The following is a 25,223-nucleotide window of genomic DNA, read 5'->3' on the forward strand; positions in this document are numbered from 1 at the left end:
CGATGTGCTGCGGAGAACGATGATCCCTTGAGTAAGTCAAAAGATCATTTCATCCAACCAACGAGCATTTTAGTGATGGGCACCCTGTTTGCACTACCTGATTATCGTGCAAATCTTCCCTTAGGTGACATGTACAGTTTGCATTGTTAAATCTGGTGACAAATCTGCTTTATGGGGGTTGTACCAAGTTTGGATGTTATTCCCTAGCAATTGGATCAATCATGCACACTTTCGCTCCATTCCTTGTACATGGCACTGCTGGAGATAGCCGAGGAGTATTGGCTTGTCTTCGGCACTCTGATTAAGAATAAATGGACATGTGGCTCTCTTCATTTATTTCTATTGGGAACCCATAGAATACTTGGCCACAAATGGATAAACCCAATTGAATTAACTACATGCAGATTAGTGTCTGTTATTAAGAGGAGCATTTTGGGAATCTGGTTGAGCTGTGATTTTTATGATTTTTCTTTTGTTATGTAGAACATTACAGGTAGTGATTACCCATCAGCCCGGTAATTACTGCCTTTTGTGTGGAAACTTTGAATGAAGTTGTCATTTGTTTTAGTGATTACTAATGCTGCAGCCTGATTTTTATTTTTTTATTTTGTGTGTTTTTTTTTTTAGATATTATATGAATATTTGAGGCTATCCATAGCATGTAAGCATAAAGAAAATACATTTGAATGTTTTCACATTACAGACTTGGGAGACCCTGTTCCCTAAAAATCCTGCAGATCACTGGGACAATCTCTTAGCGGGTGCGGACCTACATTGGGTTGGTTTTCTTATACATAGGTAAGCCATGCTATGGGTGATATATGCTTATACAGTGATGTACTTCACTTATTTACTGGGAAATATTTGTGATTTATAATGTCAAATAAAATCTCAGCGGTTATGAGCTCAGGGCTGTGGATCTATAATGATGCCGAGCCAGTTCAGTAGATCCATGTCGATCCAGTTGGTGTAGTTCTGGTAGAGACACTTAAAGAATTTTACAACACTTTGATACTGGTGACCTATCCGCAGGAGGGGTGATCAAAATCAGATAGGTGAGGGTCCGATAACCGGTACCTCCACCGATCAGCACCTCAGGCAGCAGCCGAATGTAAACATTACATGGAACAGAGAATCGCCACTCCATCACACCACTTAGAAGCTGATCTGCTGTACCTGACAGTGGCCACTGAACAGTGCGAGGAGCGGTACTTTTATTTTTATCTGGCTAGACCTGGGGACAGCTGATGGGTGGGAGTGAAAGATGTCAGACCCCGACAAATCTGATATTGATAACCTATATAACATGTTCAGCAATGCCTTTACATGGCCAGCCTGTTCCTCCATTACATGATGATGGAGATCTGAAGCCTCTGTCACTCCAGCTCTATTCCCTGCCCAGAGCTGCTTGACTGACTGCTCCTTTGCTTAGAGACTGTAAGTCAAGCAGCAGGAGGCAGCGCTGGGTGGGTATAGAGCTGGAGTGACAGAGGCTTCAGATCTGCATTAGCTCTTAGCCTCATTATTCTATCAATTCAAATGCTGATTTCTCATAACAGAGGAATGGACTGGACATGTAAAGGTATTTTACATGCATGTATAAATGGTTTGAGGGGGATTCTGTTGACTCGTTCCAATTAAACGTCTTATTACAGTTTGAGTACACACACACACACACACACACACACACACACACACACACACACACACACACACACACACACACACACACACACACACACCTCCACCCTACATGACCAGTTGACAATAATGAGGGGAAAAACCCAAGTCATCCGCTTAGGCCTGTCTACTACTTCTGCATTGTCCTAAAGAATATCCCTTATCCATATGTCCTATTAGGGCATAATGACGTCATAGAGGGGGATCTTCTACTTTGGACTCCCCTCTATGAGCAGGCAAAGCTCCCGTTCTGGCAGACTGAAGACATTTAAATATTATGGACAGTCATTCATCTGCATAACCGCAATAATCCAATAACCCTGTGGGAAATACCTGCCAGGCTATAGCTTTCCTCTGCATAGTCGGCTGTTTGCTTGGGGTTTTATGAGACAGTCCATTATAAAGGACCGGTCTCCTGGTCAAGTGTCCAGTTTTTGCTTTCATGTTGTTCCTGTGGCTTTCTTGAGTTTTCTTTTATTTCTTCAATATGTTTCCAGAGATACGGGCATTTAATTTAGTACTAATTTTTATGGCCTTTACAAAGGGGGTGTGGCTCACATGATTATCTGGGGGCGTGTCTTTAGGCTCCTCTGCAGGATTACTCTATTAGTCACGCCCCATTGGTGAAGACCATAAAAATTGACACTAAAGAAAAAGGCCCATATCTCTTTGGCGTGTGCGCACGGTTTAAGTATTTGCAGTAGATTTTTCTGCACACTGCATAAAATAGGCACCTTTTTATTTTTATTTTTTTCCCTTACAATGAGTGAAAAATGTTGCAAAAATGCTGAACGGACATGCTTCCAATATGAAAGAACACTGGCTCATCTGCAAGGAAAAAATAATCAGCGTGAGACTTCAACAATCTCATCACTGTGCTGGTACTGTAAAGTGCAGCATATTTTACCCTTGAAACCCCCCACCCAAAAAAAAAATCCTGCAGCCAAAACGCAGTGTGTGAACAAGCCCTAAGATTAAAAATTGCATTAAACTGGAGCACTGGGGATGAAATAAGGGCAAAAAACGGCCACCTTTGACCTGGTAACTAGTCTTTCTTTTCAGAACATTTCCTATGAAATAACAACTGCAAAGACTGAAAACAGCTGAACACCTTTTTTTTCCCCCCAGAAAATGTGTTTCTTGTCCTTTTCTTCACCTTGATTCTAAATTTGTGAATCCATGCTGAGCTGATGTCTAAAAAGCTTGGAGATGTAAACTAGTGAAATAGCAGCCGAACTATTTTAAGAGCTTTGCAATTATCATACGTTGGAGTGTAATCTGTATGCTAGAACTGGGTCAGTCAGTATAGCGGAGCTAACCAGCCTTGGAAGACGCTAAAGGAAAAATAGGAAAGCAGGTAATTTTGGTATAAACAAGAATAGTCTGCCAGATCTACCTCTTCTAATTCTAACAGGCATCGGGTCTGACCACGTTCTCCCTCACTGACAGCTGGGGCTGAGAGCGCTGGCAGCACGTTAGACTACACACTACATGCACATCTGTGGAGTATGACCATGACCCTTACTTAGTTTAATTTTTATGACCCAATGTGTCAAATCAGATTCAAAAGCCTTTGACTGTAGAGAAGAGAACACCCATAGCAGGCTCTGCAGGGAATGGATAAGAAATTACTTATTCCTCAGGAGCACAAAAGAGGAGATACTAGTGATGATAATGTCTTTAAAACGCTGTTGAATTAATGGCGCTATATAAGTGAGTAAAATAAAAAATACCGCATGGGCTGTAGGAGGTAAAATCATTTCAGGAATGAAGCTGTGCTGATACGTGAGAGCTAGTGATGATTGTAACATCTTGGATACACAACATACATCCAGCATGTATTTCTCAGAGGAAATCACATACTCGCCACTGTTTATCAGCAGAAACAAAAGGATATCTTTATTGGCTGCTAAAGGGGAAATCGGTACAGCAATGAAGCAGTGCTAATACACGATTTCGTGAAGACAGCAGCAACCTGGATTTACAAAACTCATATCAAACGTGTTCTAGTAGGCATATGTTGGCAAAATGAAAATGTATTCCAAGTCAGAACATGACAGAATCTTTGAGGAGAGCAGATGGGATGTATTTGATTTCAGTATACCTGATCTTAAGAGATAAGACTGGCTTTTCTGGCAGCAGTTTTTTCTCCATATCCCATTAGAAGTAGCACACAAGCAATTGGATGGTGTGTATGGGCGGCCAGAGCTAAAACGGAAAAAAAAAAAAAAAAAAAAGTTCCATTTTATTCCCTTGCAGCTTCTATCCCTCCTTCAGAATAAAGAATTGGGCAGATGCTGGTGAGTGCGATGGTTTCCAATTGGGCCTGACTGCTCCATTCACATAGACTGTGCTAATGGGAAGCATCAGCGCTGTCATCTACTGTTGTGTTCTGACCGTATGTGGTTCTTTGCCCAACTGGAAATCTGGGGCGCTGTCGCACTAGTCCATTGCTTTACGGGAGCTCTTTAGGATTGGAGAAGATTATGCATGGTGATGACAATGCACAGTCCATTGACAAAGAGTGCTGAGGTTCTTGATGAAAAAAGTAGACTTTTTTTTCTTTTTAAACTCCTTCCTTAATCATGACCGTTTGGAAATGTTGAGGGTAGTTGTCTGCTGCCTTACTCCCAAATATAATAGTTATCCAGCTATAGCTATCGATAGAAGGTAATTTGTGCTGCGGTATTCCCCCTATTAGTCATCAGCACATCTTCCTATGTACAATTCTGTTGTTTGTGCCTAAAGTACATCCTTTGAATGTGTTTCTCTCTTGGTTTTATCTCACGGCCCTTTCATTGCATCATGTTCCAAATCCATGTTCTCGATCATTTGTGCACCACATTCATTCTTACGGGCTCTAAATTACATGATGCGTCTGAAAATTTATAGTGATCTGGCCATAAAGCGGTTAAATCTACCTGTTGTATTGTTCTCTCTCCCAGCAATCACCGGCTGTGAATTTGGGTGAATACATCTCGGCTGTTGCTTGTGTGATAATGTATTTTCTTTTATATTTTCCTTTGGAGCCATTTATTTTGGGGTGTGATATATTCCTGTAATAATGGCACATTCCTGAGACGCCGTCTTGTGCCTGCGGTTGAGGGCCAGGAGAATTGGAACATGGCAGATGAAGTGAATCCTATGATCCAGGAGTAAGAGATGGAGAGCGTGGCAAGTCACGAGGACAAGGGGGTGGTTTCCTTTTATAGATAAGTGATAGAATATTTAATTTTTCTCCGGAGGCTTTGGAGAAGAGCAGACACGGGAATTTAGGTTGTTAATCAGAAGGCGGCAGCAGCCTGGCGAGGTGATGGGTGCTGGGTTAGAGCTAAAAATAAGAAAGAAAGGGAGAAGGTGAAGAATCTGCAGAAGTGTCTGTCGTCCTGGAAGCTGTTATTCCTGTCATTTTGCATGTGTCTTGTTTCGCTCCTTTACCTAGGCTCCTCTTCGATCCCTGAGATTCTCTCTCAGCCTGTAACCATGGTGATGTATGATGGCTGAACACTGAGCTTTTTAGATACCCTTGGAAAAATCACAAGGCTTTTCAGTCACCCCAAAATCCTCTTCTGGGACCCACCTTCCTCAGGCTGAATCCCTTTTGCTATTCTTAGGCTTTTCTCTATTCCTACAGAGATTTTTTTTTCTTTTGAATTATTTATCATGGTTCAGAGCACAGAGGATTGATAATTTTCCATTCTTATTAGGGTCCACGTGCTCGCCTCCAGCCCTTGACAGATTTGGTTCATGTCCTGCAATGGGGGCTCTGGCTTGTATCGTAGCCGGGGATTCTGGGAAGGCGTCCATCTGCAGTAAATAATAGAACAATTGTTTAGTTTTTCCTGTTCTACATCAGGATCTAAAGAAGCATGGATTTTTCCCTTTGGGCACAGGGTGGATACTCAGTTTTAGCATCTGCTGTTCTTAACACTGGGACGGCATATAGATCATAGAATGGGGACTGTGGCCCCGGAGATGCCCTGAATCGGCCATCTAGTGCCATGTGTAGGTTTTAATCACCTTTCTAGAGCTGATGTTGACAGGTTAATTTCCTTAGGTTCTCCAGTTGGAAGATATTGATGACCTCTCGTCAGAATAGGCCATTATTATGGGATCAGTGTGGGCGAATACACAGCACCTCCGCCAATCAGCAGTCATAAGCTTTGGAGGCAGCCATATATAAACGACGTTGTGGTGCACATTGGCCACCACACTTTGGATGGAGCCGTGGGTTACCCCTCCATTCAATGTGTTTACATCCAGGCACCAGAGTTTATAAGAGCTGATCGGACCCCCACCAATCCCATATTGATTATATCTTCTGATTGGACGGCCGCCTTGAGGGTGCACTCTCCAGGAAGAATACATTTTTGAATTGTGAGTACGAGCATGGTGTCCAAAATAATCTGCACATTAGTGGCAGCATTTCATTCCCACTTTGTAGAGAAAATCCAAAGTGTAAATTGACCCATGATGCTGATTTTAAATCCTCTGCATGTCCTGTCAATGCAAAGGTTTAGCTGTGCAGTAGATCTGTCCATGGGAACATGCGTTCATGGCGCATTTGCTGCAGATTTTCCTTCCAGATTATCTGGACAGAGATGCTCTGTGTATCACAGCACTGGTGTGGTGGATGAGATTCTATAAAGAAATGCCCACAGCGTAAATTGATTGGCGCTGCAGATTTAACATCCAGTTTATGCTGCAGATTTTCAGCATGGATTTAGCCCTTTGCAATGTTAAATTTACTGGTAGAGCACAAGTGCATTTACTCTAATATGACGGCCACTGGTTGCTCTCCATGCGTTGCTGACACTGCTATGAAGAAATAGCCGGTCATTGGCATAACTGTTTTTTCATAACTGTTTTTGTTAAAAAAACACAAATTCGTGTACAGGAGATAGAATATACACCTATACCATAACTTTAGAAAAAAAAGACAAGGACTGCAATCCCGAATATTATACATTAATCTTCTGCGACTAAGCTACATTTTCAAAACGTAACACTTTAATCACTGCCTAAGTCAGTGCAAGACTTGGTGGGCCCCTAACCTGTTAGGTGTAGCATTGTGTGGCGACTAGTGATGAGCGAGTATGTTCTGTTAACCCTTTCGGCGAATATGCTCGGGCGAGCACCGAGTAGTTACAGCTGCTCGGTGATATGGTTGAATCGCTCCCGTGTGCATGATTTGCGACTGTTTGACAGCTTTATTACATGTGAGGAATGTGTAAGAAATAGACATTCCTCACATGTATTAAAACTGTCAAACAGTCGCAAATCATGCACACGGGAGCGATTCAACCATATCACCGAGCAGCTGTAAATACTCGAAGCTCGGCCCGAGCATACTCGGCGAAAGGGTTAACAGAACATACTCGCTCATCACTAATGGCGACCCCTGGTGCTGTGCTATCATGCCAGCACGTGGAGCAACCCGGATGACCCACAACACCCCATTTTAGTGTCCCATAAAATTAAAACAATCAATACTCTCTTCCCTCAACAACACTATATCTGCAATTACGGCATTGCTACCGTCAGCAGGTCACATGACATTGTGCTGTCACATGACTGCTGCAGCTAGTCAGTGGCCGCTAAGGGGCTGCAGCCTTTACTATTCCATCTGAGCAAACATTCACTAACTGAATACGGAGTGACTGAAGGAAGAAATGTAAATGGGAATGATTCATCTTTCATTTTGGGATTTAGTACAGAGTGTGCTTCACGTTTTATTGGAAAATGCATCAAGTTTTTGGTGGCAAATTGTTGTATGTAGTGTTTTACCCATATATTGTGTTTAACCCCTTCATGCCCTTTGACATAATATTATGGTATACTTTGCTCCATTCAAGCGTGGTGGCTGGTGCCGGCTACTGCAGGACAGCCTCTAAAGAAAAAAATAAAATGCTCATTAGTGGGGACGCTGGGAGATGGACTCCCACTGATCTGCTATTGATGACCTATCCTGTAGATGTCATTAAAGGGAACATGACACCAGAAAAAAACGCTATTAACCTGCAGCTATGGGGTTAATCTGCTGATTAACAGCGTTACTAACCTGCCCGGCGCCTGCAGTTAGCCGAACACTGTGGGGAGAAAATTAACTTTATTCCCCCTGCAGTGTTCCGATTTCAGTCACGGGTGCGGTGCTGGTGCTGATTCAGTCACTGCTCTGCGTATACAGAACAACAGCTGTAACCGCAACCCTGACACTGGCTCTGCATCGAGGCCGGCTGTCAGTTAGTGCTGGGGGCGCAGTTATAGCCGCCACTCTGTATACTCAGAGCAGTGACAGAATCAGCACCGGCACCGCACCCATGACTGAAATCGGAACACTGCAGGGGGAATAAAGTTAATTTTCTCCTCACAGTGTTCGGCTAACTGCAGGCGCCGGGCGGATTAGTAACTCTATTAATCTGCAGGTGTTTTTTCTGTTAACATGTTCCTTTTAAATGCTTATGCCCAGATAACCACTTTAAGCCACTGAAATAGCAAAAAAAGCATGATCATGTAATGCACTGACTTGGAGAATCATGTTGGCAGGTTATTTTTACCACAGATTTAATGCCGTGAAAACAAAACTGAAAACCGTGATAGAATTGCATTTTTTTTCCGCAATTGCACCTCACTTAAATTTTTTTTCCCATTTCTCAGCACACAATATGGTAAAATGAATGGTTTTAATGGTGGAATACATTTGTGCCAAATTTTGTGACTTTTTTTTTTTTTTTTTTAAAAAGTCACATTTGACGAATCAGTCAAGCATTTTGTAAAGCCATATAGACGTAAAAAATCAGAAAACAAAACTATTAAATACGCAAATTGTTTGAATTTGTTTAAAATAAAGTCACTGTTTATAATAATAATAATAATAATCTTTATTTTTATATAGCGCTAACATATTCCGCAGCGCTTTGCATACATTATCGTCGCTATCCCCATCGGGGCTCACAATCTAGATTCCCTATCAGTATGTCTTTGGAGTGTGAGAGGAAACCGGAGAACCCAGAGGAAACCCACACAAACACAGGGAGAACATACAAACTCCTTGCAGATGTTGTCCTTGGTGGGATTTGAACCCAGGACCCCAGCGCTGCAAGGCTGCAGTGCTAACCACTGCGCCACCGTGCAGTATTCATGCCAAAAGACTGACTAAAGTGCAATAATGAACCGCCCAAAGTGGCTAAAGATGCTCCAGATTTATCCTTCTGTGGGAGCCACAGTGATAAATATGGTGCATTTTTAGATTATCTGGGCTAAAGTCTAAATGGTGCATAGGATCATTAATTTGGCCCAGTTGTCTCTTGTAGTGATTTTTTTTTTACGTTTCTTAACACCATGTATTTTTGGTATGTTTCTTATTCAGACATACTCTATAGTTTAGAAGAACAAGACTCAGGATATAGAAACTGTGCACACCCAATGTAAGAAAAATATAACAAAATCTTTATTAAAATTTTACAAATGACCATTGACAACCAAAAATGATAAAAACATTTAAAAGTAGGCAAGACATTGCACTACACATAACGGAGGGGGGGTATCAAATATGGTAACCCAAGGCAATAAATCCCCTTTAAGCCGCAGGTATGTTTGACATCATTTGTCATATCCCACAGTACACAACATTATTATCAAACCTACCATGTAACCCAAATCATGAGTGACATGACATGCAGAAGTATAAATGATGAACCAAGTCTCCCTGGATGATCCGATCATGAGCATGGATGTATTAAGGGAATGAGTTGGGATAGTTACCTGCCGGCACTGAAGACCCTACGCATTACGCTGCTAGACCGCAGCTTCGTCAGAGGTAAGTTGTCAGTGGGCACATATGTTTATAAATGCAGGGTCCAATTTGTTGTGACCCTTTCCAGGTGAGAATCCATGGTCTCACCTGATTACTGCATCACCATAGAACTCCAGACGGCCGCTTCCTGTTTCAGATGGTGTCCACCTGAGTCGCGCTGTGGAACGCAACCGGTACTGGGGGTACGTCGTATCCGGTTGGAAAGAAACGCCCCCATCATATGGTCATAGGACACAGTAGAAGACGTCCCCATCGCGCGACCGCAATAGTAGGGAAGCTTGCTTTCCATCAGGTGGTGGAACGTAAAAACCGGACGTAGCGCGTCCGCTACAGAGCTACCGGTAAAAAAAGAAGTAACGTGCTAGTTGCATGAAAGCGCTGATAAGATGGAAAGAAGGCCAGGTCAGAGGAGCAGTAGTACATAGTCCAAAAGGAGACTGTATCCCACCATGTGTGCATGGATATGTGGCCCCATAAGACAAAACAGACATTACATGACAAGCAAAAGACAAAAACAACAGACAAACAAACAAACAAGACCACAAACAAAACCACACAGGTATACAAAAGGCCACCACATGATGGCAAAACAGAGCAGATGCAACATATATGAAATCGTTCTACTCGAACATAGCCCATAAGGATGGCATAACAGAAGTCCTGCATTTTCTGGATGCCATGAGTGGAGGTAATCACTTACATGATTCTTTCATTGTGGACCTTTTGAATTTTGTTCTGACCCAGAATTACTTTGTGTTCGATCACATATTTTACCGGCAAGTTTCTGGGACTGCTATTGGTGCACGGTGTGTGCCCTCCTTTGCCAACCTATTCCTGGGTTGGTGGAAGGGCGCATGCATGTACCCCTTGCATGAGTATGGTCAATGTGTCTTAAGTGCTTCCGATTCAACGTCAATAGTTAGAAGCTGGAACTGGTCAGGCAAATGTAAAGAGTTGAGAATCTGTATCAGATGAGACAAATCTCTAAGATAAGAGGGCAAGCAGATGACAAGTGGCTGCAAGAAAAAGTCTATATAAACACATGCTTTTTCACAAATGCTCCCTATGCCCGATACGATAGGCACTCCAGGTTTTTGTTGACTTTGGGCAAGACATAAAACGTAGGTATTATGGGTTTCTTCACGATCATAAATTCCTTCTCCTGTTTATTAATGATTCCCATGGAAAAAGCCCACAAGATCAAACGGTCAGGTTTAGCTGAGAAAACCTGGGTCTGATCCGAAGGGAGCCTGAAGTAGAATCTGTTGTTGAGCTGCCTGTGTACCTCATCAGTATACATACTTCTGCACCACAGGACTATACCCCCCCCCCCCCCCCCCTTTGTCTGCCTCCTTAATTAAAAATTCCTGGTTTTTCTGTAGGCTAAGGAGGGCACGTTTCGCCATGGTGGTTAGATTTTGATGGGAAAAATTGTTGACAGGTAATCTCCTGATCTCATCTTTCATAACCTCAAAAAAGGTGGAGACTGCTGGGACTATAGACAAAGACCGTAAAATTTTTCTCAGCTAAACTTGAACATGTCATATCCATACAGAATAATGGACTCCCACACATAGTCCTCCATACAGTATAATGGGCCCCACATAGTCCTCCATACAGAAAAATGGCCCCACATAGGGCGCCACCCCTTTTAGTGTCGTGGGCCAAATAAAACCATCCTGCAGGCCAGATTTGGCCCACTGGCCGGAGTTTGACACGTATGTGTTCCTGTAAGCAGCCTACATGGCCCAAACATGCTACCATGATTTGCAGCGTCTCTGGACTTGTCTTCCATCAATCACTTCTGCAATGTTATTGGTTGGCAATGGCAAAGAGAGCTGCCAGCAGTTGATCTTGATGAATTACATGTCCAAGTGCATTCAGCATGGCAGAACATTACTCTGACAACCATTAATAACATGTCTATCCATCCTGTGGTTTCCATAATTCCACGACTTTTCGCTCTTCGGGTTGCAGTTACAATGTTGCGGAGTGTATCATGGGAAAGGAGGATGGAATGTGTGTCCAGCAGCACTCGGCTCAGTAGGTGACTGTGCACGCTCATGCACACATAACACCAGGTGGCCTCACATTGTGTAATAACTTTTCAATGAACAAGTTCATTAATGCGTGTAAATATTAAGTTTTCAGGGTCTGTACAATAAATCTAATATTTACTTTTGGGACAACCCTGTTAAACGTGGATGTAATCCATATAGGATATCATTGGCAGTTGTACCTCCAGTGAGTCCTTTAACTGTGAAGGCTTGTGCATTGCTGGGGCTGGTAACCCGTCTTATATGTGAGCTTTGTTTTGTTGCTATTCATTTTGTATGATGGCCGTGGTCATTTCAGGGTTTCCAGCCCACAGTGTTCTGTTTTTCCAGTCTTCTGCAAGGTACTCTTGGTCTTTAAGCAGCTGCGGAGGTTGTTCCATTAAAGAGTGTTTTGAATGAGAGGGAGAGCGAGCGTGTGTGGGTGGCTGTGTGCGCGACTATTGGCAGAACTCTCAGTGTGACAGCGGATGGGAACAGCTGGGCTCTGCCCTGCTTCAGAGCAGCTTGTCAGAGCAATTATCTTGGCAAAGGAAAGGCAGCCAGAGTCCATAGCACTCCATTCACAAGGAGAGCGAAAGAGAGAAGGGAGGGGGTGTCATCTGAGGCATTTTGGGAGAAAATAATCCAGCTTCCGAATCATTGCTGAAATCAATCTGCTCCTCCGCCTCACAAAGATGATCTCCTCCATAGGGTGGAATAGCTGATTTTCGTCATATCCCCCCCACCCACCCTACGGTGAGTGTGACTGATTTGTATGCTGTGGTCGTCGGTCCGTGCCGTCATGTTTAGTGATTGTTTTATCCCATTCATAAACTCTGTCAGTACAGAAGAGGCCATTCGATGGCTCTCGCCCTGCTGCTGAATGCACGGAGGAGGGAGTCGCTCCCAGGGTATCTTGGTTGCCATTGCTTATTCACTTAAGCATTTTTGCTCCATGCTTTGTTTTAATGATAGAATTAAAGGTTTTATCAGACGACTACCAGCAGCTAGCCACATTTCCTACAGTTCTAACGGGGGTATTCTGCAATGTACGATAATGATACGTATTGTGGGGCAATGCTTAGTGCAGAAGGAGCTGGATGCAGGTTAACGGAAGTGACTGTTAATTATTTTTGTCATTCATTCACCCCTCCCTCCATTCATTTAGTGGATGGCGTCACTGATGTGCCTTTGGCATAACAGGGGATTCCCACCATCAGATGCTCACATGGTCTACTGCCAATCTCTGACAGTCTGTCCCTACAACACCATGTTCCTCTTGTGAATTCAGCATTTTGTCACCTTTTTCTCACCCGGTGTGCCGCCTGATTGTCTGAACATGTACATATGTGTATGTAAGGTTATTACTGCTCTCAGGGCTAGGTCAAGGTGATATGTTGGGCATTGTCCTCAGAGCACAAGCCCTACATGTGCAGATATAGGATGGGGGGTATATAGCTAATCTGTCTATAGGGTGACTTCTGGGGGTGGGGGATTGTTATGATGGTGTGAATACAGGGGGCCACATTTACCAATTTACTACTGAAGGGTAGATGGTGTAAACATGGACTTCCCAGTCATAAGAAGCGCTAAGTTTATCAAAGCAGCGCATTCTTTGGAGCTTGATTTAGGCAATGATTTTGTGCCCCAAAACTGGCCATTAATCTGCATTTTTAGACTCTCCAAATCCACATTCTTGACTCTTTTTGGAGAATTATCTGGTGAGGAGTGCACATCTCCACTCAATGCAGATCAGTAATACGTATTCTTCTAAATTGGTTACGCTAAAACAGAGGTGCTTTGACTTCTGGCACAACTGCACTGGGAACTGTAGGCCGTTGCCTCCTCTTTTTTTCCCGACTTATTTGCTGCTTTTGCCTGCTCCTCCAGCACATCTCTCTTCAATCTCCTGCCATGTGCGGAGTCCTTGTCTGGCTTCTGTTTTATTTTTAATTAGGCCAAAAAAGACACGAACAACTGTTAGCAGCCTTCTCATACCCCCTCCTGCTTTACACCCCCCACAACCACCTGCTTATCAAAACCTCCTCGCCAGTCTCACTCCAGGGAATATATACCTAGGATTTCTGTCACAGTGGTAGCAGTGTGGTCCACACGGTCCTCGATAGGGATAATGTACAGTGTAGAACATAATTGGACCCCCACCGATTCTAATAGTCATTACATATTGTGTGGAAAGGTGCTAAGTTCTTGTAATCGGAAGACTTCCTTTAAATGGGTTGTCCAATGCAGAAAGAATTCAAAAAGGCAGCAAATATCACATCTATGTTCTACCGCCCGATTCAGCTTGGGCGATCCGACGGCCTGTTTACAGGTAGCCAGTCATGTCCCGGATTCAGACACATGTCTAGTTTATGACCCTTTAAATTTTTTTTTTTTTTTTTTTAAATGCATGAGGGATAAAATTGCATCTTTACTCCACACAGCTACAGGTATAAAGCAGCAGGCTTCACTTTAGCTATCGGAAAATTAAATGTTAAAAAAGATTTTCCGGCACTACTCCCTTTCTCATCGGCAGGTGAGGGGCTCTGCTGACGACAACAAGTATGCTGCATCGGTCCTATTTATTATAATGGGACACCTCCTGGACCGGTATACTAAAAAAGTAAGAAAGTAGGCCTAGACTAACATTTATTTTTTATATATATATGCAGCATACTTGCTGTCGTCATCAGAGATATATGCAGTGCCTTGTGAAAGTATTTGGCCCCCTTGAACTTTTCTACCTTTTGCCACATTTCTGGCTTCAAACATAAAGATATAAAATTCAGGTTTTTTTTTGGGAAGAATCAACAACAAGTGGGACACAATCGTGAAGTGGAACGAAATTTATTGGATATTTTAAACTTTTTTTAAAAAATTAAAAACTGAAAAGTGGGGCGTGCAATATTATTCGGCCCTTTTACTTTCAGTGCAGCAAACTCACTCCAGAAGTTCAGTGAGGATCTCTGAATGATCCAATGTTGTCCTAAATGACTGGTAATGATAGATAGAATCCACCTGTGTGTAATCAAGTCTCCGTATAAATGCACCTGCTCTGTGATAGTCTCAGGGTTCTGTTTCAAGTGCAGAGAGCATCATAAAGACCAAGGAACACACCAGGCAGGTCTGAGATACTGTTGTGGCGAAGTTTAAAGCCGGATTTGGATACAAAAAGATTTCCCAAGTTTTAAACATCTCAAGGAGCACTGTGCAAGCGATCATATTGAAATGGAAGGAGTATCAGACCACTGCAAATCTACCAAGACACAGCCGTCCCTCTAAACTTTCATCTCAGACAAGAAGAAGACTGATCAGAGATGCAGCCAAAAGGCCCATGATCACACTGGATGAACTGCAGAGATCTACAGCTGAGGTGGGCGAGTCTGTCCATAGGACCAAAATCAGTCGTACACTGCACAAATCTGGCGTTTATGGAAGAGTGGTAAGAAGAAAGCCATTGCTCAAAGATATCCATAAAAAGTCTCGTTTGAAGTTTGCCACAAGCCACCTGGGAGACACACCAAACATGTGGAATAAGGTGCTCTAGTCAGATGAAACCAAAATAGAACTTTTTGGCCACAATGAAAAACGATATGTTTGGCGTAAAAGCAACACAGCTCATCACCCTCAAAACACCATCCCCACTGTCAAACATGGTGTTGGCAGCATCATGGTTTGGGCCTGCTTTTCTTCAGCAGGGACAGGGAAGATGGTTAAAATTGATGGGAAGATGGACTGAGCCAAATACCTGACCATTCTGGAAGAAAACCTGTTGGAGTCTGCAAGAGACCTAAGACTGGGACGGAGATTTATCTTCCAACAAGACAATGATCCCAAACATAAAGCAAAATCTACAATGGAATGGTTCAAAAATAAATGTATCCAAGTGTTAGAATGGCCAAATCAAAGTCCAGACCTGAATCCAATCGAGAATCTGTGGAAAGAGCTGAAAACTGCTGTTCACAAATGCTCTCTATCCAACCTCACTGAGCTCGAGCTGTTTTGCAAGGAAGAATGGGCAAGAATTTCAGCCTCTCGATGTGCAAAACTGATAGAGACATACCCCAAGCGACTTGCAGCTGTAATTGCAGCAAAAGGTGGCGCTACAAACTATTAACTCAAGGGGGCCGATTAATATTGCACCCCCCACTTTTCAGTTTTTAATTTTTTTAAAAAGTTTAAAATATCCAATAAATTTCGTTCCACTTCACGATTGTGTCCCACTTGTTGATTCTTCACAAAAAAATTTGAATTTTATATCTTTATGTTTGAAGCCAGAAGTGTGGCAAAAAGTAGAAAAGTTCAAGGGGCCAAATACACACACACACACACACACACACACACACACACACACACACACTGCCCTGTGAAAGTGTGTTTGTGTGTGTGTGTATATAATTTATTTTTTGGGCAAAGTTCTCATCTTTGGAGACCTCAATGCCAGAAGAGGGAGAGAGACTTTCGGACCAAGGACGGAAACCTCTACATATTTGGAGCAGAATCTAACATCCACGGCTCGGTACACACAGAGAGAAACAGCTATGACAGTACAGTCAACAAAAGTAGCAAAAAGCTCCTGAAGCTATGCAGAAGTTTAGGACTTCATATACTCAATGGCCGTACTAAAGGAGACTCTCTAGGAAGATTTACATTAAACTCACATGTAGGAAGGAGTGTTGTTGACTATGCCATTACAGACATGGACCCTGCAAACGTCAGTGCCTTTATGGTCACCTGACAGATCATAGCCAACTAATTCTATGCATGAAATTTTCAAAAAACTCAACAGAAAAGCCCCATCTGAACGGCCTCCTCAACCTGCCTCCTTCCTATAAATGGTCCAAGGTGTCGGCAACAAAATATAAAGAGGTTCTAAGCAACCCCAAAATACAAGAGATGCTCCACCACTTCTACAACTACGAGTACAAGTCAAACCAAGAAGGTGTGAATGAAGCTGCTAAAGATCTCATTGCTATACTCTGCACCATGGCCGAATTGTCTGACCTTAAAAAGGTCAACTACAAGAGACCAAAAGAAAAAGAGATCTATGGTTGGTTTGACAGAGAGAGAGTGTAAAGCCGTTCGGAAGAGCCTGAGAACCGCCTCAAACAAGAAACACAGAGACCCCAACCACCCGGATCTCAGAGATGCCTACGACACCATACAAAGGCAATACAAAACTATTCTCAGGAGGAAGAAGCAGAGTTACATCTCCTCTAAACTTAACCAACTCCAAGACGCCCTCCAAGACAACTCCTTCTGGGAACTATGGAACCACATGGGCACAAAAAGCAAGAAAAGCAACATACATATCCAAAATGGCACCATCTGGCTCTAGTACTTCAGTGATCTATACAAAGACATCTCAAAGGAAGGACTAACCAAGAACCGGAAAATATGATTGCAAAACTAAAGGCAATGGAGGAAAAAGTAAAAGATTTCCAAAACCCTTGGGATGCACCAATCACTTATAGGAAGTTTCAGAGACAATGTCTTCCACAAGGTGTAGAAAAGCCAGTGGCCTGGATGGAATCCCGCCGGAAATGGTTAAATACAGCCCACCAGCAATAAAGGCTGCAATAGCTAAACTGTTCAACATCGTGCTGAGCGCTGGCTACTTCCCTCACACCTGGAACCAAGGCTTCATCTCACCTATTCACAAGAGTGGGGACAGGTATGACTCTACCAACTACAGAGGCATATATGTCAGCAGCAACCTGGGAAAACTTTTCAACAGTATCTTAAAAAAGAGGATCATCTGTTTCCTCACCCAACACAAAATCCTCAGCAAAAGCCAAGCAGTGTTCATGCCAAACCACCGCACCACCGACCACATCTACACCCTGCCTAGCCTGATTCCGAGTCACGTCCACAATACAAAGCACGGGAAGATATACGCTTGTTTTGTAGACTTTAAAAAAGCCTTTGACTCAATATGGCACCTGGGCCTGTTTCTGAAACGGCTGGAGAGCAGAATAGGAGGAAAGACCTGTGATGTCATCAAAAGCTCCTACACTGAAAACCACTGCAGTGTGAGGGTGAACGGGAAAAGCGGCTGATTTCCAGCAGTGACGAGGAGTCACAGGGCTGCAGCCTAAGTTCAATGCTCTTCAATATCTACATCAATAAGCTGGCCACTGCCCTAGAATCCTCTGCGGCACCAGGTCTCATACTCCATGACGTCCAGGTTAAATTCCTGCTGTATGCAGATGACCTACTGCTGCTATCACCAACCAAAAAGGGTCTCCAAGACCATCTGAAAACCTTGGAGAAATTCAGCTCCACATGGGCATTACCCATCAACCCAAGCAAAACCAACATCATGGTGTTCGAGAAGAGAAAAACAAGATTGGACCAGCACCCTTCATTTATGCTAAACGACTGCGCTCTTACAGAAACGGACAAGTACACCTACTTGGGCCTGGGAATTCATCGGTCAGGGGGTTTCAAACACGCCATAGAGACCCTGAAGGACAAGGCCTGCAAAACCTTCTATGTCATCCATTGGAAACTCTACTATCTGAAGCCACCAGTGAGGGTCTGGCTAAAAATCTTCGATGCCATCATCACCCCAATCCTCCTGTACGGCAGCGAAGTCTGGGGTCCTCACACATACCCTGACTGGTCAAGGTGGGATTCCAGCCCAACAGAAATATTCCACCTGGAATTCTGTAAGCATCTTCTCCAGGTCCATCGGAGCACCACCAAGAGTGCATGTCAGGCTGAGCTGGGCAGATTTCCACTGCACCTAGCAGTCCTGAAAAGGACGCTGTCCTTCTAGGCTCACCTACATGGTAGCAATCCAAGCTCCCATCACTATAAAGCCCTGCTACATGTAAGGGGGTCAAACAAACCTGGACCCACGGAACAGCTCACCCAAACCCAACCTGACCAAAAGAACAACCAGCCTGACAAAAGCCAGAATCAGGAAGATGGTAGATGAGGCCCAGGAGAGATACGTCCGTGACTGGAGGAACGATATCAACACCTCACACAAACTGACCATGTACTGAAACCTACAGAGAGAATACAGATCCTGAGCCGCTATAGACTCGGCGCCCACAATCTGGCCATCGAGGTCAGCCAGCACAGGCAGAGCTACAAGCCCAGAGAGGACAGACTGTGCCCACACTGTGACCTGGAGGATGAGACCCACTTCCTGCTACACTGCACCAAATACTCAGCAGTGAGGGACACTCACTTCAGGAGACTCACAAATCTCTTCCCTAACTTCATATCCATGAAGGAGGAAGAGAAAACATATATCCTGCTGGGGGAAGAAGAGCGTGCGGTGGAGATAACAGCGCAGTACGTGAATGCATGCCATAGACTGCGAGAAAGAGGGCTATGATATGCCATGGACTTCCATAGCCCCCACCCTGAATATGCCCCTACCCATCGTTCCCACGGTCATAATCCACCATCCCCATAGTCCACATCCCTATCCCCTACTGTACACTTGCTTTGTCAAAACTAAAGTTGATTTGGTCCTGCCAATAAAGCTTCATTGTATTGGCACATGTGTGTGTGTGTGTGTGTATATGTATATGTGTGTATATAGATATATATAGATAGATAGATAGAGATTTTATATATATAGATATGTATGTATATACAGTTAGGGCCATATATATTTGGACAGAGTCAACATTTTTCTAATTTTGGTTCTAGACATTACCACAATGAATTTTAAACAAAACAATTCAGATGCAGTTGAAGTTCAGACTTTCAGCTTTCATTTGAGGATATCCACATTAAAATTGGATGAAGGGTTTAGGAGTTTCTGCTCCTTAACATGTGCCACCCTGTTTTTAAAGTAAAACAAGAGAATGCCAAGAGTGTGCAAAGCAGTCATCAAAGCAAAAGGTGGCTACTTTGAAGAACCTAGAATATAAGACATATTTTCAGTTGTTTCACACTTTTTTGTTAAGTATATAATTCCACATGTGTTAATTCATAGTTTTGATGCCTTCAGTGTGAATGTACAATTTTCATAGTTATGAAAATACAGAAAAATCTATAAATGAGAAGGTGTGTCCAAACTTTTGGTCTGTACTGTGTGTGTGTGTGTGTGTGTGTGTGTGTGTGTGTGTATCCATCTCTATCTCTGTATATCTCTATCTCTGTATATCTCTATCTCTGTATATCTCTATCTCTGTATATCTCTATCTCTATCTATCTCTGTATATATCTCTCTGTATATATCTATCTCTATCTATCTCTGTATATCTCTCTGTATATCTCTCGCTATCTCTGTATATCTCTCTCTCAATCTCTGTATATATCTCTCTCTCTCTATCTCTGTATATATCTCTCTCTCTCTATCTCTGTATATATCTCTCTCTCTATCTCTGTATATATCTCTCTCTCTATCTCTGTATATATCTCTCTCTCTATCTCTGTATATATCTCTCTCTCTATCTCTGTATATATCTCTCTCTCTATCTCTGTATATATCTCTCTATCTCTGTATATATCTCTCTGTATATATCTATCTCTGTATATATCTATCTATCTCTGTATATATCTATCTATCTCTGTATATATCTATCTATCTCTGTATATATCTATCTATCTCTGTATATATCTATCTATCTCTGTATATATCTATCTATCTCTGTATATATCTATCTATCTCTGTATATCTCTCTCTCTCTATCTCTGTATATATCTCTCTCTCTCTATCTCTGTATATATCTCTCTCTCTATCTCTGTATATATCTCTCTCTCTATCTCTGTATATATCTCTCTCTCTATCTCTGTATATATCTCTCTCTCTATCTCTGTATATATCTCTCTATCTCTGTATATATCTCTCTGTATATATCTATCTCTGTATATATCTATCTATCTCTGTATATATCTATCTATCTCTGTATATATCTATCTATCTCTGTATATATCTATCTATCTCTGTATATATCTATCTATCTCTGTATATATCTATCTATCTCTGTATATATCTATCTATCTCTGTATATATATCTCTCTCTATCTCTGTATATATATCTCTCTCTATCTCTGTATATATATCTCTCTCTATCTCTGTATATATCTATCTCTATCTCTCTCTATCTATCTCTATCTATCTATCTCTCTATCTATCTCTCTCTATCTATCTCTCTCTATCTATCTCTCTCTATCTATCTCTCTCTATCTATCTCTCTCTATCTATCTCTCTCTATCTATCTCTCTCTATCTATCTCTCTCTATCTATCTCTCTCTATCTATCTCTCTCTATCTATCTCTCTCTATCTATCTCTCTCTATCTCTCTCTCTCTATCTCTCTCTCTCTATCTCTCTCTCTCTATCTCTCTCTCTCTATCTATCTCTCTCTCTCTATCTCTATCTCTCTCTCTCTATCTCTGTATATATCTCTCTCTATCTATCTCTGTATATATCTATCTCTATCTATCTCTGTGTATATCTCTCTATCTATCTCTCTCTATCTATCTCTCTCTATCTATCTCTCTCTATCTATCTCTCTCTATCTATCTCTCTCTATCTATCTCTCTCTATCTATCTCTCTCTATCTATCTCTCTCTATCTATCTCTCTCTATCTATCTCTCTCTATCTATCTCTGTATATATCTCTCTGTATCTATCTCTGTATATATCTCTCTGTATATATCTCTGTATATATCTCTCTGTATATATCTCTGTATATATCTCTCTGTATATATCTCTCTCTCTCTATCTATCTCTGTATATCTCTGTGTGTGTGTATGTGTGTGTATGTATGTATGTGTATATATATGTGTGTATATATATATATATATGTATGTGTGTATATATATATATATATATATATATATATATATATATATATATATATATATATATATAACACACACACACACACACACACACACACACACACACACACACACACACACACACATATACACACACACACACATATATACACATACACACACATACACACACACACACACATACACACACACACAGATATCTATCTATGTATATGTATCTTTATTTTTTTGGTGGGGTGGGGGGCATTGCATCATTTTCTGCCTATTGAGATGAGCAGATAGAAGCATGTTCCTGGTTGTGATTTTTCTGCTGGCTTATTTTTTGCCATTCTTGTGTCCACAGTGCTGATTTCTTGTTTCTGCTGCTGTTTGGCTTTTGCCCTCTTAGAATCTGCATTCCCCGCCTCTCCCGAACAAGCTGCAGAGCATCTGTCCTGATGCATCTACGTCAGCTGGGATTTCCGTCCATATGACGCAGGTTGGCATTGTGAAGCAGAAGATGGTGAGAGGAGGGGTAGGGAGGGGAACGCCAGTATTGGCTGCTGGGGAGATTCTATGAAAACCGGGGGACAAAGAACCCTGCATTGACCTTGACGAGCATAGGAAGTGCCATACTGTATCACTGTATCTGTATATGATTGAGAGCACGCAGAATTATTTCCATGTAAGCCATTCAGGGAACCCCCGTGGAGGATATCCCTATTTCGTGGTTGCCAAGTGACCGTTTTAGTGACGTCAATAGCAGTTCCCAGGCAAAAAAAAAAATAATGCTTTAACCTTTTAATTGCCAATAAGTCTGCATTGCAGTCTCTTGTGTTTGCCAGTGAGCATTCCTCAGGCAGGTGGGGGAAGCTAGAAGGATGTATAAATCCATTCTATCAGCATGATCGATTGCTTTTGATCCATGGGATAGATGTCTGCTATATCTGTATCGGATTTTTTTTTAACAAGGAGAACAATGTGCTCGTTACTTTCTTTCTGACCTACAGAGTGTTTCTGTGATTATGGTTAGAATTTTACCTTGATATCATTATTTAGAATTTGGTGATTTCTACATTCTCTCTTGCAAAATGTTAGCTATTGCTGCAAAGTTTTCTGCTAGATGTATTGAGACCCGTGAACATGGAAGCTGTGTCTCGATGTCACCGCTCGCCTTTGTTCACAGCTTTACATGAATAAGGCATTGCTGTAAGTAAGCGCTAAAGGACATGGAGCGATCCTGGCGATAATATCTGCATTTGTTATTTTCTGAATTTCTCCAATAAATAGTAGGCATTGAGACAATTTTTCTCTTTGGGGACTTGGATACATATCAAGAATCACTCCTCCCATCAAAGTTTTTATCCTCTTAATATATTGCAGTCATCATATTATATAGCACTGTGCACTTACAATTGCTCATTTTGCCTTTATACCCAGCTAATTCTTCTCTTTTCTTTGCTCTATGTAGAAACAGGGAGTATCGTTTCCCTGCAAAAATCATTCCCCTCTTCACCTCCTGACCCAGCTGCTGCCTCCTTCTCCCCTTGCCATGGACTTTTGCAGGGACTAATGACTCATGCAGGGAAAAGAGACCTCCTGTTTCTACATAGAGCTTAGAAGGATTCTGCTAGTCAGTTTTTCATCACGTGATGTCATAGACATAATGGAATAGAGAAGAATTAGCTGGGGAGAAAGGCACAATGAGCAATTGTAAGTACACAGTGCCGTATAATATGATGACTGCAATATATTAAGAGGACAAATGGCAGAAATGTATATTTGGGCACCTGTACTCGCCCCTCCCCCCATCCTCTGCTGGAATGGCACCATAGGAGGATATGAGTACAGGTAATGTTTATATATTTTTTCTACCTATGTAATGTTTACTGATCACACTCATTGATGTATTATACCTCTGCACCATAGGCTATTGTGCCCAGATATACTTTTCTGGTATATTTGCCTAGCTACTGCAGAGTATTGCAGCCCTCATACAATAAGTGGATGGGATATTTGGTTATACCACTGTGTTTCATCTCCTCCTGCTATGTTATGTCACCTCCTCTCTTGAGTGTTTTTAATCTTTTTTGTATTTACGTAATAAAATGTTCTGTTTTGTCTTCCTCTCGGGCATATCCTGGTTGTGGATAGGTTTTCTAATGTGGCAAGGAGTTGTAGTAATGACATCAAAGGAATTTTGCTAATTTCAGTGGTGTCTGAACACTGTCCTTCATTCTTGCGCATGGCCTGTATATTAGAAGGGCAAGCACTATATAGTGAATGTGGGAACCAAGTTCTAGTCCAAATGGTTCACATAGACCCATTACAAACACCTGACTTCCAGTTGACAGGGTATACCAAAACTAATATAATCTGTGAGGCTCACCCGGTGAGATGGAACCGCTAAGCCTCCGGTCCAGGGGGCACACGGACTTGGGGCATTGGTGCAGCTTGTCACGTGTCCCCTGAGATCAGGGACTTGAACTATCTGGAATCACAGGAGCAGTCAGACAGATGGAGTGGAACCCAACAGGGATTGATGCAAGTTGAAAACAGTACAAGTAATGGAGCAAACCTAACATGGAACACTAGAGTCTCAATCCTAAAAAAAAAAAAAAAAAAAAAAAAAAAAAAAAAAAAACAGTGCCTGGGACATGTGTGTAAGATAAACTCTGACTCCCTCATACATGGCTCATGTTTAAGTGATAAATTTACTGCAGCACAGATTCATCTCCGCTAAAAGTCTAGACCCTTAGATCAGGAATAGGACAGACATTTATAGGACATTTCATAACTTTCCCAAATTCTTATGAAAAAATATTCCCCACACACAGCATTGAACTACTGTACCCAATTTATTATATATTTTAGGAGTTGGTCCATTTTATACTGACTCACTCCACCAAAATGGGCTCCGACTCCACAGCCCTGGATCTCAAGTACGATGTCAGAAACAATTAGTTATGTAAGAAAGTTACGCAGTTATCCGTTGGGATGAAGGTTTTTGTGGACAACCACTTTTTAAGCGATTTTCTAGAATTTTGAAAAAAATTGGTAAATGGAAAGAAATGTTGTAAAATAAAAAAACATTACTTACCCATTGAATCCTCAGTACTGCTGTGCTTTAAGTATTTTCCCGTTCTTTTGACCGCAGTAGCCGATCACTGCCATACTGACCAAATACTGAAACTCTGACCCAAAACACTATTGAAACTCGCTTTTTATGTACGTGAAAAATCACGGCTCTCTGAATAAGGCCTTACCATTATTTCTTTCCTTAAAGGGAACCTCTCAGGTTGTACATGCAGTCTGATATGTCTACAGTATGGTATATATGGAGAAGCTGAGCAGACTGACAAATAGTTTTGTTTGGAAAACATTCAATATAAGTTGCATTTTATTCACTTTAGTCCCTAGTGTTTGTATGTATAGGAGTCCAGGGGGCGGTCCTACCAGTGATTGACAGTCTTCCCTGTATGTCTGTGCATGCAGAGAAAGCCATCAATCACTGAGTAGGACCGCCCACTGGACTCACACATAGCAAACACTAGGGATTTCAATAAATAAAATGTAAGTTTTACTACAACTTATGCCACAAAATGTCTGTCTATGAATCTGATCAGATCCTCAGTTTCAGCCTGCGGATCAGATGCTATTTTCAATCTGATAGGTTCCCTTAAAACATCACATGAAAAGAAGTAAATAATCCGGACATGTAAAGACGTACCTTTCTGCATGACTCGTGCAGGCACAGTAAAACGTTTAAAGCACTAGAACGGAGACATCTGCCATTCACCATGTTGTGGACCTAAATAATTACCGTACATCTCGATAGATTATATTGGACACATTTTCTAGATTTAAGGATTTGGGGTTTTCATTTTTTTCTGTGTTTTTGTTATAATCTTGCTCCTAAACAATCCCCTCAAAATA

General features: G+C 41.9%; 1 protein-coding gene across 11 annotated transcripts in view; it reads left to right on the forward strand.

Annotated features, from left to right (window-relative positions):
* The window catches only part of R3HDM2 (R3H domain containing 2), a 162,579-nt gene that overhangs the window by 41,592 nt on the left and 95,764 nt on the right, over positions 1 to 25,223 (forward strand). The window contains exon 3 of one of the 11 annotated variants that reach the window (XM_073663326.1): positions 704 to 798. The exons of the other annotated variants lie outside the window; for them this stretch is intronic. The gene's annotated coding sequence lies outside the window, so the exon portion shown is untranslated. The remainder of the gene's footprint in view (positions 1 to 703; positions 799 to 25,223) is intronic. 11 annotated transcript variants of the gene reach the window in all.

This window comes from Phyllobates terribilis, unplaced genomic scaffold, assembly GCF_046119375.1.
Source record: "Phyllobates terribilis strain yellow unplaced genomic scaffold, ASM4611937v1 Scaffold_2__4_contigs__length_985480577, whole genome shotgun sequence".
Classification (NCBI taxonomy): Eukaryota; Metazoa; Chordata; class Amphibia; order Anura; family Dendrobatidae; genus Phyllobates; species Phyllobates terribilis.